We start from the raw sequence: 15,873 nt of genomic DNA, 5'->3' as shown, positions 1-15,873 counted from the left end.
ACACAAAGTGTTCCTCCGGCATGAAGAAAGCAATAGCAACATACTAAACGATCGGGTGCTAAGCTAATGGAATGGGTCATGTCAATCAGATCATTCAACTAATGATGTGATCCCGTTAATCAAATAACAACTCTTTGTCCATGGTTAGGAAACATAACCATCTTTGATTAACGAGCTAGTCAAGTAGAGGCATACTAGTGACACTCTGTTTGTCTATGTATTCACACATGTATTATGTTTCCCGTTAATACAATTCTAGCATGAATAATAAACTTTTATCATGATATAAGGAAATAAATAATAACTTTATTATTGCCTCTAGGGCATATTTCCTTCACATGGAGCATATGAGATGTTCCAGGAGTTGAAGTTAATATTTCAAGCAAATACCCGAGTTGAGAGATATGAAGTCTCCAACAAGTTCTATAGCTAAAAGATGGAGGAGAATCGCTCAACTAGTGAGCATGTGCTCAGATTGTCTGAGTACTACAATTGCTTGAATCAAGTGGGAGTTAATCTTCTAGATAAGATAGTGATTGACAGAATTATCTAGTCACCATCACCAAGTTAGTAGAACTTCGTGATGAACTATGATATGCAAGGGATAACGGAAACGATTCCCAAGCTCTTCGTAATGCGGAAATTGACGAAGGTAGAAATCGAGAAAAACATCAAGTGTTGATGGTAGACAAGACCACTAGTTTCAAGAAAAGGGCAGAGGGAAGAAGGGGAACTTCAAGAAGAACAGCAAGCAAGTTGCTGCTCAAGTGAAGAAGCCCAAGTCTGGTTCTAAGCCTGAGACTAAGTGCTTCTACTGCAAAGGGACTAGTCACTAGAAGCGGAACTACCCCAAGTGATTGGCGGATAAGAAGGATGGCAAAGTGAACATAAGTATATTTGATATACATGTTATTGATGTGTACTTTACTAGTGTTTATAGCAACCCCTCAGTATTTGATACTAGTTCAGTTGCTAAGATTAGTAACTCGAAACGGGAGTTGCAGAATAAACAGAGACTAGTTAAGGGTGAAGTGACGATGTGTGTTGGAAGTGGTTCCAAGATTGATATGATCGTCATCGCACACTCCCTATAATTTCGGGATTAGTGTTGAACCTAAATAAGTGTTATTTGGTGTTTGCGTTGAGCATGAATATGATTTGATCATGTTTATTGTAATACGGTTATTCATTTAAGTAAGAGAATAAATTGTTGTTCTGTTTACAGGAATAAAACCTTATATGGTTACACACTCAATGAAAATAGTTCATTGGATCTCGATCATAGTGATACACATAATCATAATATTGAAACCAAAAGATGCAAAGTTAATAATGACAGTGCAACTTATTTGTGGCACTGCCGTTTAGGTCATATTGGTGTAAAGCGCATGAAGAAACTCCATGCTGATGGGCTTTTGGAATCACTTGATTATGAATCAGTTGATGCTTGCGAACCATGCCTCATGGGCAAGATGACTAAGACTCCGTTCTTCGGAACAATGGAGCGAGCAACTGATTTGTTGGAAATCATACATACTGATGTATGTGGTCCGATGAATATTGAGGCTCGCGACAGGTATCATTATTTTCTGTTCTTCACAGATAATTTGAGCAGATGTGAGTATATCTACTTGATGAAACATAAGTCTGAAACATTTGAAAAGTTCAAAGAATTTCAGAGTGAAGTGGAAAATCATCGTAATAAGAAAATAAAGTTTCTATGATCTGATCGTGCAGAAGAGTATTTGAATTACGAGTTTGGTCTTCAGTTAAAACAATGTGAAATAGTTTCACTACTCACGCCACCCGGAACACCATAGTGTAATGGTGTGTTCGAACGTCGTAATCGTACTTTATTTGATATGGTGCGATCTATGATGTCTCTTACAGATTTACCGCTATTGTTTTGGGGTTATGCATTAGAGACAGCTACATTCACGTTAAATAGGGCACCATCTAAATCTGTTTGAGATGACACCGTATGAACTATGGTTTAGCAAGAAACCTAAGCTGTCGTTTCTTAAAGTTTGAGGTTGCAATGCTTATGTGAAAAAGTTTCAACTTGATAAGCTCAAACCTAAATCGGAGAAGTGCGTCTTCATAGGATATCCAAAGGAAACTATTGGATACACCTTCTATCACAGATCCGAAGGCAAGACTTTTTGTTGCTAAATTCGGAAACTTTCTAGAGAAGGAGTTTCTCTCGAAAGAAGTGAGTAGGAGGAAAGTAGAAAACTTGATAAGGTAATTGTACCTTCTCCCTTATTGGAAAGTAGTTCATCACAGAAATCTGTTCTTGTGACTACTACACCAATTAGTGAGGAAGCTAATGATGATGATCATGTAACTTCAGATCAAGTTACTACCGAATCTCGTAGGTAAACCAGAGTGAGATCCGCACCAGAGTGGTACGGTAATCCTGTTCTGGAAGTCATGTTACTAGACCATGACGAACTTGCGAACTATGAGGAAGCGATGATGAGCCCAGATTCCGCGAAATGGTTTGAGGCCATGAAATCTGAGATATGATCCATGTATGAGAACAAAGTATGGACTTTGATGCATTTTCCCGATGATCGGCAAGCCATAGAAAATAAATGGATCTTCAAGAGGAAGACGGACGCTGATAGTAGTGTTACTATCTACAAAGCTAGACTTGTCGAAAAAGGTTTTGACAAAGTTCAAGGTGTTGACTACGATGAAATTTTCTCACTCGTAGCGATGCTTAAGTCTATCCAAATCATGTTAGCAATTGCCGCATTTTTTATGAAATCTGGCAAATGGATAAACAAAACTACATTCCTTAATGGATTTAAAAAAGAGTTGTATATGATGCAACCAGAAGGTTTTTGTCAATCCTAAAGGTGCTAACAAAATATGCAAGCTCCAGCGATCCATCTATGGACTGGTGCAAGCATCTCGGAGTTGGAATATACGCTTTGATAAGTTGATCAAAGCATATAGTTTTATACAGACTTGCGGTGAAGTCTGTATTTACAAGAAAGTGAGTGGGAGCACTACAGCATTTCTGATAAGTATATGTGTATGACATATTCTTGATCGAAAATAATGTAGAATTATTCTGCAAAGCATAAAGGAGTGTTTAAAAGGATTTTTTTCAAAGAAAACCTCGGTGAAGCTGTTTACATATTAAGCATCAAAATCTATAGAGATAGATCAAGACGCTTGATAAGTTTTTTCAATGAGTACATACCTTGACAATATTTTGAAGTAGTTCAAAAATGGAACAGTCAAAGAAAGAGTTCTTGGCTGTTTTACAAGGTATGAAATTGAGTAAGACTCAAAGCCCGACCACGGCAGAAGATATAAAGAGAATGAAAGTCATTCCCTATGCCTCAGACATAGGTTCTATAAAGTATGCCATGTTGTGTACCAGATCTATTGTATACCCTACACTGTGTTAAGCAAGGGAGTACAATAGTGATCAAAGAGTAGATTACTGGACAGCGGTCAAAATTATCCTTAGTGGAATAAGGAAATATTTCTCAATTATGGAGGTGACAAAAAGGTTCGTCGTAAAAAGTTACGTCGATGCAAGTTTTGACACAGATCTGGATGACTCTAAGTCTCGATCTAGATACATATTGAAAGTGGGAGCAATTAGCTAGAGTAGCTCCATGCAGAGCATTGTAGACATAGAATTCGCAAAATACTTACGGATCTGTATGTGACAGACCCGTTGACTAATATTATCTCACAAGCAAAACATGATCACACCTTAGTACTCTTTGGGTGTTAATCACATAAACGATATGAACTAGATTATTGACTCTAGTAAACCCTTTGGGTATAGGTCACATGACGGTGTGAACTATGGGTGTTAATCACATGGTGATGTGAACTATTAGTGTTGAATCACATGGCAATGTGAACTAGATTATTGACTCTAGTGCAAGTGGGAGACTGAAGGAAATATGCCCTAGAGGCAATAATAAAGTTATTATTTATTTCCTTATATCATGATAAATGTTTATTATTCATGCTAGAATTGTATTAACCGGAAACATAATACATGTGTGAATACATAGACAAACAGAGTGTCACTAGTATGCCTCTACTTGACTAGCTCGTTAATCGAAGATGGTTATGTTTCCTAACCATGAACAAAAGAGTTGTTATTTGATTAATGGGATCACATCATTAGAAGAATGATGTGATTGACATGACCCATTCCATTAGCTTAGCACCCGATCGTTTAGTATGTTGCTATTGCTTTCTTCATGACTTATACATGTTCCTATGACTATGAGATTATGCAACTCCCGTTTGCCGGATGAACACTTTGTGTGCTACCAAACGTCACAACGTAACTGAGTGATTATAAAGGAGCTCTATAGGTGTCTCCAAAGGTACATGTTGGGTTGGCGTATTTCGAGATTAGGATTTGTCACTCCGATTGTCGGAGAGGTATCTCTGGGCCCTCTCGGTAATGCACATCACATAAGCCTTGCAAGCATTGCAACAAATGAGTTAGTTGTGAGATGATGTATTACGGAACGAGTAAAGAGACTTGCCGGTAACGAGATTGAACTAGGTATTAAGATACCGACGATCGAATCTCGGGCAAGTAACATACCGATGACAAAGGGAACAACGTATGTTGTTATGCGGTCTGACCGATAAAGATCTTCGTAGAATATGTAGGAGCCAATATGAGCATCCAGGTTCCGCTATTGGTTATTGACTGGAGATGTGTCTCGGTCATGTCTACATTGTTCTCGAACCCGTAGGGTCCGCACGCTTAAGGTTTCGATGACAGTTATATTATAAGTTTATGATTTTTGATGTATCGAAGGAGTTTGGAGTCCCAGATGAGATCGGTGACATGACGAGGAGTCTCGAAATGGTCGAGACGTAAAGATCGATATATTGGACGACTATATTCGGACATCGGAAAGGTTCCGAGTGATTCAGGTATTTTTCGGAGTACCGAAGAGTTACGGGAATACGTATTGGGCCTTATTGGGCCATACAGGAAAGAAGAAAAAGGGCCTCAAGGGTGGCCGCACCCCTCCCCTTGGTCTGGTCCGAATTGGACTAGGGAAGGGGGGCGCCCCCTTCCTTCCTTCTCCTTTTCCCTTCCTCTTTTTCTATTCCATATGGGAGGTGGAATCCTACTAGGACTAGTGAGTCCTAGTAGGACTCCACACCTGGCGCGCCCGTCCTAGGGCCGGCCTCCTCCCCTTGATCCTTTATATACGGGGGCTGGGGGCACCCCTAGACACACAAGTTGATCCACGTGATCATATTCTTAGCCGTGTGCGGTGCCCCCTTCCACCATACTCCTCGATAATATTGTAGCGGTGCTTAGGCGAAGCCCTGCGACGGTAGAACATCAAGATCGTCACCACGCTGTCGTGCTGACGGAACTCTTCCCCGATATTCTGTTGGATCGGAGTCCAGGGATCATCATCGAGCTGAACGTGTGCTAAAACTCGGAGGTGCCGTAGTTTCGGTGCTTGATCGGTCGGGCTGTGAAGACGTACAACTACATCAACCGCGTTGTGCTAACACTTCCGCTGTCGGTCTACAAGGGTACGTAGATCACACTCTCCCCTCTCGTTGCTATGCATCACCATGATCTTGCGTGTGCGTAGGAATTTTTTTGAAATTACTACGTTCCCCAACAACCTCACTTGCGACATTGCTTTCAATGTGGTTATGCCTCTAAGTCGTGCTTCGACACGTGGGAGATATAGCCGCATCAAGTGCGTTACAAGGTGAGGCATAAGTAAACTAACTATTTAGGCAAGTTTAAATGAGGCCGGAAATAACAACAATTCCAGAAAATCCCCATATGCATATTATGAATTTGGTACTGTTCTGCCCTAAATCATATTTTAGAGTTGTGAAACATGCAAAGTAAAGTCACAAGGTTAAACAATACATTTTTCCACCCCATTTATAGATCAAGTTTATTTAAATTGGAGCTACGGTTATTTAGTTATGAAATAAACCATTTTAACATGCTATTTATGCAAATTAATGTAAACAACATTTTTAACATGCATGAATGTAGCATATTATGAAAAGAGACAAAATTCTAAGCATTTTACATTTATACATCATTTTAAACCGATGCACGGTTATTTAGTTAGGAGCAAAGCAAGTAAAATGACATTTCTGTAATATGCATGCACTGGTTATTTTAGGAAATTCCCCGGACTGTAAAAAAAGGCACAGGCCGAAGCTACTGGGTCTAGCCCACAACACCGAGGGGGACTGGACTGGTCGTCCTCACCTCGGGCCTTCACAGGCCGGTCGGGGAGGCGGCCCGCTAGCGAACGGAGGTAGGCCGGCTCGCTCGGGCGGAGCTGGGCCAGGGCGCTGGAGCGGCCCAGACAGGCGTCGGCATAGGTCAGCGCTAGGCAGGGGAAGCGACAAGGCTACACCGAACGAAGGTGGAGCAAGCTTGATGCAGGGGCTCCGACGACAGCGCGATTCCGACGATGAGGGGCTCTAGGACGACGTGGCGATGGCAGATCCAGGCGCGGGGTGATCTGGCGGCTAGACGATGGGGTGGAGGCGGAGCTTGAGCATGGCGGCTATGGTGCTCCTGTGAGGTTGACAGAGAGAGAGATGCGTGAGGGAGAGGGAGAAAGAGAGAGAGAGAGAGAGAGAGAGAGAGAGAGCGAGAGCAAACGGGAGGAGGAGAGGCACGAGGGGCCTGGCCTGATGTGGCGGCGGCGCTCGCCGGCGTAGCTTCCGGTGGCCGTCCGGGTTCAACGAGGCGGCGGGGACAGACGACGGGATGCGTCGACGGGGCCTGGGTCGGGAGTTTGGGCACGAGGCCAGCTCGGGCACTCGGGCTCGCGGCGGCGGAGAGATCCGGGCCCAGATGGGCTCCGGCGGGCTAGATCCGCGCCCCGCGGGCTTGGGGTGGCTGGGCGCTGGCAGGAGGCTGGAGGAGGCCACGTGGCGCTTAGGAGTTGGCTGGAGCAGTGGCTGGCAGCGGCGCTGGCTCGCCTGGATCTGCCAAGTGGCGGTGCGCTGGTGGCCGGCATGGAAAACGAAGGCGCGGGTGGCGGCTGGAGCTAGGTCGGAGAGATAGGGGCTAGGGTTGCCCGATTTGGACGACTAGGTTGTCCATATTTAGACAGGAGGGCTAGGAGAGGAGGATTTAGTCCGTTTCAGACTGTACGATCTCGATCATGCGGTTCCGAGCGGAGGAGGGGGTAGCTGGAGTAGAGAAGGAAGTGGTGTCGCCCAGCAACAGTTTTCGGATACCGAAAGCGTCCGACGTTTGACGGCTATATTGCGGTTATATGTTTAACGGTTGGGCTATCAAACGGACTCCAGATGCAACGAAACTTGGCAGGCGGTCTACCTACACTAGAATAAGACCGCACGCCAACTTTCATCCCATTCCGAGAACATTTTTATGCCACTTATAAAATAATATTTCGGAGGTGTCGGGGGCGCGTGCAAGTGTGCCAGATCTCAAAATGGACAACGGAAGGAACTGGGAGACCACGACGGATGCAAGTTTTGAAAAACATGATGATGCAATGCACATGATGACATGGCAAGATGCAACACGCAAGTAGATGACAAGGCAATGACAGCGAATAACTGGAAGACACCTAGCGTATCGGATATGGGGCGTTACATTCAACCAGCAGGCAAGTGGCAATAGTTGAAGATCAGCAGCCGGAGGGTCAGCCCGGCCCAAGAGTTAGAAGGGCGGCAAACCCGCTTAGCTACCCGCCTTCTCCTATGAGAAAACCCTCGATGCTCCCTGCAAGTTCCACAGCGGTGTGAAGCCATCCAACCACACCATCCGGAAGTGCCATTGGCTCACCCGAATTACCAAGGGCGAAGGACTGCCGCCTCCACCTGCTGGCCAGCCACCTCCGCCTCCTCAGCAGCCGGCGGTCCACCCTGTTGCCGCCATCCAAGATGAGTTCCCCGAAGAACATGGAGCCTACGTCGTCTTCACCAGTGTGGCCGACAACAGGCACAGCCGGCGTCAGTAGCACCGTGAGGTGAATGCTGTCACTTCTGAAGCCCTAGAGTTCATGCACTGGTCCGAAAGACCCATCAACTGGAGCCGTGCCGACCACCGGGAGGTGATGCCTTCTCCGGGTTCCTATGCCCTGGTGCTGGATGCCACCTTTTCAATAGATAGGCGAGCTTCCCGTTTCTCCCATGTCCTGATAGACGGCGGTAGCAGCATCAACATCCTCTACCGCGACACCATGGAGAAACTACACATTAGAGAAAGACAACTCCAGCCCAGTCGGACTGTCTTCCATGGTGTTGTACCTGGCATTTCCTGCTCGCCAATCGGCAAGGTCAAGATAGATGTCCTCTTCAGAGACAAAGGTCACTTCCGCCACGAGCCAATTTGGTTTGAGCTGGTTGACTTGGCACTACTAGGAAAAATACTACCAATAGCGTAGATTTTTTCCATATCAGTAGCATGGGTTCCCGCGCTACTACTACAACGCTACAGCTGACTTTTAGCAGTACCGCGTTTTTTACCCCGCGCTACAGCTAAAAAAGTTAGTAGTAGCGCGGTGCCACCCACGCTACCACTATTCCAAACCTACGCTACTACTATCTAACTACTAGTAGCACCCCATTTACACCTATGCTACTACTATCCAAGTACTAGTAGGACCACATCTTTCCCCCAGGCTACAACTAACTAACCAAAAAAAGTCAGATGCAATATTCATGGATGGAAATCAAGACACGTCCAATGCAAATAAACTAAGTTCACAGAACCATCTTAGCACTTGCAACATTCGTGGATACAACATTGAACATCTCAACTCGAGATCTCAAGACCCCATTTAACATCAGATGCAAACAACTAGACCACTTCCCTAGATGTATCTACCAAGTTTCGGAGTTGAAACGTCGGTGGATCCAAGTAGTCCCTCCCGGCGGACGGTAGCGTCGTGGTCCTCTACCTCGGCGACCTCCTGCGTCACGATGAAATCCACCTCCAAGTGGTTGAAGAGCACGATGCCCACCAGGCCACGGTAGTCCACGTCGATCGCCCCTGCGCCCATGTCGGAAAGTGAAAACTTGTTAGTTGGCATCCTCATCCGCATCCAGTAGGGTATTTTCTCTCTTTTTAGCACATGCACATGAATCAATAGTAATGCATAATAACAAGAAAAAATAACCATCAATCCAAAAGAAAAAGATCATTCTTTGGGCCTGGTTGATAGTTTTGAGGCACGGGAAAGGATAATATTGGTAAAAGTCTTCATTAACAAGAAAAATGGACCGAGATTTCTCAAATGACATTTGTTTCACCAACAATTATTAGTGACCAGGCATGTAAGATTTACCTGAGCAGCATCAGCATACCCTTTGATCCTTGCAAGAACTTAAAGGCCAAGGTTCTTAGCTTTCTCCCCTCTGACTAGCACAAGTCCAGCAGCACCATCGATGTACATTGAACAATAAGAATAGCAGTAGAGTTATGCTCAATGTAAACATTGATTTGCATAGTTTATATTAAGCATGGAGAGAGCCTAAAAATGAGCTACAAAATAATCTAGCTTCAGTACACTCTTAAGACGATACATTTACTACTGAAGATATACAACGTAGTGTTGTTGCATACTGCATACAGAAGGTAGTTTGACCATGTAAAAATAAAGCTACAATGCTACACTAAGTGTCAGAATTCTGAATGAAACTGTTCAGTTTATAAGTATTCAACAGAGACACTTCGATCACTAAGAAAACGGGTAGTATTCCGGAATGGTAAGTGCCACATTTTCCATGCACTTGCAACAGGTTTTTGTATAAACCCAACCCAATGACTCAATAACTAACACATTTGGTTGAGCATGCTGTAGCATTTCTATATGCATGCTGAGTTTACAGTTCTAATTCAGCAAAAATAAATAAAGGGTTATGCTATGAATTCAAAAGTTTGCTTCAAATCTGTCCATTTTCGCACGACTTCAGAGTATCGACCGTAGAAATTCATAGTACTGACAAAAGCAAGAACAGCTGAACCTCCTATAACATGTCTACAATGACACGTGAATTGACAAGAATGTACGGGTAGATTTACTACCGAACAACAATGATTTACTCTGAGCAAGAAACAGCAAAGTTGAATTCAAAAGGCCTACACTATGACTTCAGAAGTTTGCTCCAAATTCGACGCACACAAATTCAGAGTACCGACGATTGTAAGAAGATAATATGGTATGGAGGTTTATTCAGGTAACTCGGCCGCAGTTATAGAGGCAGTGACATGATTTGATTGCTTATATTACAATAGCATTAGGGAGAAGAGAACCAAATACAGGGGTGTAGGCTGGTTATATAAGAATGCATATAGTTCTGGTGCTTCGGTGGCACTCACCCTCTTGAGAATGCTAGTCTACATTAGTACTTACAAAGAGAGCAGTTATGGTGCTTCGGTGGCTACGAAAAGTGCAGAGAATAGTTATATAAGAATGCATATAGATTTTACAAGTGCAAAAACGTCTTATATTTATTCTGTTTTATTTCTACAAATGTACATAAAGAATCGATTCAGTCTTTCCTTTGGAGTATTTAAGAAAATCCCTTGTAATTCTTATAAGAAGGTCCATAACAATCAAAAGGGGAGGTGCTGACTTCCAATTTTAAAATATATACACCATGGCTACTTCAGATGTTGAGTTATATTCAGAAAAACATGATGTGTGTTCAAATGAAATGGTTGCTCAAAAAGGATCTCACCTTGTTCCAGCAGAACATGTGGTGAATCTTAAAAAAATTACATGAAGCTATGTTGAATCTAGACAGTGCATAACTAGTTTTGGAATCTTGGTAACACACTAATTCTAGAAGAAGCAGACAGAAGAATGTATCCATCTAACATCCAAACTTATTGGGACACCAGGATAGTTCAAACAATAAATGAACAGGCAGCCTATATGCTTTTTTCTACAGATAAAATCTCTTGTAGAGGCAATCCATCTATTTATTATGTTATCACTAAAACATATATCAGGACGACTTGATGATTCTTTAGTCCAAACAATAGATGACCAGCTGTCGATATGCTTTTCTGAGTCATGCTCAGTCTGAATCCTAGGAGACACCAGCAGCCCAGCTAAGATTCCGCCTGACTCACTATGGTTCTAAAAGCTTGTGGCATCATGCACAATTGGAAATCACAGTCCTGAATCAAGAACACCGCAAGCAAACTGCTAGCAGTCCTGAATTGCTAGTCTAGGAAGCAAGTTACGAGGCCACAAAAAAGCTGAATCCCAGGAGGCACACCAGCAGTCCAAAGCATATTACTCCATGAACCGTTGTTATTCTAAAAGCTTGAAGCATCATGCATGATTTCCAATCACGGTGCAGACTATGCACTTGCTTAGTCCATTCTGAACATTGTTGTACATATATTAATACTAAACCACTAGCAGAGCCTATTGAATCGTACACATAGGAACACCTATGATAGGACCTAGAACCAATCTAGCACAGTCGCGTTACAGAACCGAACCAATCCACAAATCAAATGCGGGATCCACAAGTCCAAAAATCAGTCACCTTCCTCGCTACCTAGACGCAACACCCGGCCCTCCCATCCTGCCTTCCTCCTCTGAACACCTGCGCCCACGGCATAAAAAGGTTCAGAATCCTCCACTGCACAAAAACAAGGAGCACCGATAGGCAGGTGTGGAGAAGCGGGCCCGTGCCTTGCACCGGGCGGCCGCGACAGCGGAGGCCGCCGGCGCGGAGAGGGCGGAGGCCATCCGCGGGGGGCGAGAGCTGCAGCGCGCGGAGCAGGAGGAGGGGGGCGAGGATGGTATGGGCAAAGGTGCATGCCTTGAGGAACGGATCTGACGGAGGGGGCGGAGCTTGAGGATCTTGGGGGCGTGTTGCGCACGGCCAAAGCTCGCTGGAACCGGCCGGCGTGGGTGGTGGCGGCGGTGAGGAGATTGTGGGGAGAGGAGGTCGACCGAGGGGGTGGGGCTGAGGGTCACGAGAGAGAGAGGGGGAGAGAGAGAGAGAGAGAGAGTTTTACGGATTCGTGATAGAGACGGTAGGGGGAGGGGGCGTGCGTGGGGTGCCGCGGTGGACACGCTCGTTAGTAGCGTGGGGTATCTCTACTGGCTTAGTAGTAGCGTTGATTTTACCACTCACGCTACTGCTATGTCCGGTCTGCAGGAGATATTTACTAATAACGTGTTTTTTGCCATGCGCTACTAGTAAATATTTACTAGTAGCGAGGGGTTAATGTGGCGTGCTGCTAGTAATTAGCAGTAGCGTGGGTCAATATAACGCGCTATTAATAAGCGTCTATCTATAAGCTATTTCCTAGTAGTGTGGAGAGCCCTTACCACGCGCTCCTAGGCCGACCAACTCTAGCCTAGTTCATGGCGGCGCCGCACTATGCCTATCTCAAAATGAAGATGCCGGGAACCAAGGGCATTATCACTATAGCCGGCGACTACAAGAAGTCAGCCGCCTATGCTACTGCTAGCAGCCGCCTGGCCGAGCCCCTTGTGATTGCTACCGAGAAGAAGCTCCTGGACCGGGTTGTGGCTATGGCCAGCAAGCAGCCGGACCTGTCGCCAATTCCCAAGGAGTCGAAGCCCCAGGGTTCCTTCCAGCCGACTAAAGAACCAAAGAAGATTCCCTTGGACCCGGAGCACCCGGAGAGGCACGCTGTCATAGAGGCCAACGTTGAAAGCAAATAGGAAAGCGAGCTCGTCGATTTCCTCCGTGAGAATCAGGACATCTTCGCATGATTTTGCCGAGCACAAGCTACATGTCAGATCAGATGCAAAACCAGTCAAGCAGCCCCTCCGCCGCCTGTCAGAAGAAAAAAAAAGAATTGTTGGTGAAGAGATAGCCCGATTCCTAGCAGCTGACTTCATTGTGGAAGTGTTCTTTCCAGAATGGCTTGCCAACCCAGTACTTGTACTGAAGAAGAATAACAAGTGGAACATGTGTTTTGACTACACCAGCCTCAACAAAGCCTGCCCCAAAGATCCATATGCTCTGCCACGGATTGATCAAGTGATAGACTCCACAGCTGGATGCGAGTTGCTGTCTTTCCATGATGCCTACTCCGGCTACCATGAAATCAAGCTGAATCCGGCTGATCGGCTGAAGACCGCTTTCACCACACCATTCGGAGCCTTCTACTACCTGACCATGACATTCGGCTTGAGAAATGGCGGCGCCAATTTTCAGCGTTGCATGCATAAGTGCCTTCTCAAGCAACTCGGCAAAAATGCCCACGTCTACGTAGATGACATTGTGGTGAAGATGGAGAAACATGGCACCCTCCTGGAATATCTCAAGGAAACTTTTGACAATCTGCGCTGTTTTCAAATCAAGCACAACCCAGAGAAATGCGTCTTGGGAGTCCCATTCGGCCAGCTCCTTGGCTTTCTTGTACCAGAACGCGGCATCGAATGCAACCCTGTGAAGATCAAGGCCATTGAGTGGATGAAGAGGTCCACCCACTGCAAGACGTCCAAAAGTTCACCGGTTGCTTAGCATCCATCAGCCGCTTCATCAGCCGGTTGGGCGAGAAGGCTCTTCCCCTATAAAAGTTAATGAAGAAAACCACTCACTTCGAGTGGAACGACAAGGCGAACGAGGCCTTCCTCCATCTCAAGAAAATGCTGACTATGCCGCCTGTCCTGGCGGCTCCGGCTACTAAGGAGCCCATGTTCCTCTACATCGCCGCCACTAGCCAGGTGGTCAGCACTGTCATTGTGGTAGAGCAACCAGAAGACGACAGGGCACAGCCGGTCCAGAGGCCCGTGTACTACTTGAGTGAGGTGCCTTCGGCCTCCAAACAGAATTACCCCCACTACGAGAAGATGTGCTACGGCGTGTACTTTGCCGCCAAGAAGCTCAAGCAATATTTCCAAGAGCACTCCATCACGGTCGTTTGCACTAGCCCGCTTGCTGAGATCATAGGCAACAGAGATGCATTGGGCCGGGTGTCCGAATGGGCCATTGAGCTGGCCCCTTACACCATCTTCTACCAGCCATGCACCGCCATTAAGTCCCAAGCAATGGCCGACTATCTCTTCGACTGGGCCGAGACCCAGTACCTGCCGCAAGCTCCGGACTCCACTCATTGGCGGATGCACTTTGATGGCTCAAATATGCACACCGGCTTGGGAGCCGGCATCGTCCTCACCTCTCCCACAGGCGCCAAGCTCAGATACACGCTGCAAATTCACTTTTCCGCCTCCAACACGGACTATGACTGGCCAAGGAGATTGGCATCCACCGGATTCTATGCTACGGCGACTCGGACTTGGTGGTCCAGCAGTTATCTGGCGACTGGGACGCCAAGGATGCAAACATGGCGAGCTACCGCTTCCTCGTCTAGCAGATCAGCGGATACTTTGACGGGTGCGAATTCCTTCACGTGCCATGGGCCGACAACGAGCAAGCTGATGCCCTGGCACGGATCAGCTCCACCCACCAAGCGATACCAGCCGGCGTCTCCCTCCAGTGTCTCCGCAAGCCGTCTATCAAGCCTTCACCGGAATCATGGTCCATCTTCGTACCAACTGCTCCCGGAACAGTCAGATCCGACTCGGGGGTTGTAGCAGTCGGCCCGGGGACTTCGGCAGGCGGCTCAGGGACTACAGCAGTCGCACCCTGCCTGGAGACTTCAGAACCCGGCCCGGGGGCTGAGGCATGCGGCCCGGGGACTTCGGCGGACGATTCGGGGCCTGCAGCAGTCGCACCCGGCCTGGGGACTTTAGAACCCGGCTCGGGGGCTGCAGCAGGCGGCCCGTAGACTTCAACAACGCAGCAAGCGGTGGCCGGCTCCAACCCGCCGCCTCCCAACCCAACCGCCCTGATACCAGTGGCCGTGATGACAGTGGTCGAAGCACCATCATGGGCGCAGCCCATCCTCAACTTCCTGGTGAGCGGAGAGCTACCAGCCAATGAGATCCCGGCCTGGCAAGTGCAACGTCGGGCAGCAGCATACACGATAGTAAACGGAGAGCTTGTAAGGCGCAGCGTGATTGACGTCTTCCAGCGCTGTGTCGAGCCAGAGAAATGCAAGGCAATCCTCATAGACATCCACCAAGGCGAGTGCGGCTACCATGTGGCTTCCATATCCCTTGTCGCCAAAGCCTTCCACCACAGTTTCTTTTGGCCGACTGCTTTGGATGACGCCAAGGACATGGTCAAGAAGAGTAATGGTTGCCAACGTCTCAACTCCAAGCAACACCTGTTGGCTTCTGCACTCAAGACCACCCCCCTCACTTGGCCATTTACCATCTGGGTACTTTGTATGGTGGGCCCATACAAGACATCACGCGGCGGCATGACCCATCTTTTGGTCGTCGTGGACAAATTCACCAAGTGGATTAAAGCGAAGCCAATCAAGAAAGTGAATGGTCCGACTGATGTGACCTTCGTTGTAGATATCACCGTCAGGTACGGTGTGCCGCACAGCATCATCACCGACAACGACACAAACTTTGCCAAAGGCGCCTTGGCCCGTTTCTGCGCGATGTAGAGCATCCGACTGGACTTAGCATCCGTTGCCCATCTGTAGTCAAACGACCAAGTCAAGCGAGCAAACGGCCTCATCCTGTCCGGCATCAAGCCCCGACTCGTCGAGCCACTGGAGCGCTCGGCTGGCTACTGGATCGACGAGCGGCCGACCGTCCTTTGGAGTCTCCGGCCCACGGCAAACAAAGCAACCGACTTCACTCCTTTCTTCCTCGTGTATGGGTCCAAGGCCGTCATTCCAAATGACATCGAGTTTGACTCACCTTGTGTCACCTTGTACACGAAGGCGGATGCAAAGGAAGCACAAGAACACATCGTCGACCTGCTGGAAGAGGGTCGGCTGCTAGCACTCAGTTGGTCCGCCATCTACCC

The 15,873-nt window shown here is 46.9% G+C and overlaps 1 long non-coding RNA gene across 1 annotated transcript; it reads right to left on the bottom strand.

Moving 5' to 3' along the window:
* Positions 1–8,707: 8,707 nt before the first annotated feature.
* On the bottom strand, positions 8,708–11,609 carry LOC125543881. Its single transcript, XR_007298979.1, has 3 exons — positions 11,545–11,609; positions 9,327–9,396; positions 8,708–9,031 (listed from the first exon to the last, which is right to left on the bottom strand). It is a non-coding gene; the product is annotated as an uncharacterized LOC125543881 (long non-coding RNA).
* Between the last annotated feature and the right edge of the window lie 4,264 nt (positions 11,610–15,873).

This window comes from Triticum urartu, chromosome 3 (genome assembly GCF_003073215.2).
Source record: "Triticum urartu cultivar G1812 chromosome 3, Tu2.1, whole genome shotgun sequence".
NCBI classification, from domain to species: Eukaryota; Viridiplantae; Streptophyta; class Magnoliopsida; order Poales; family Poaceae; genus Triticum; species Triticum urartu.
Note: the sequence above shows the minus strand (reverse complement) of the source record. Positions and strands in the feature narration are given on the sequence as shown.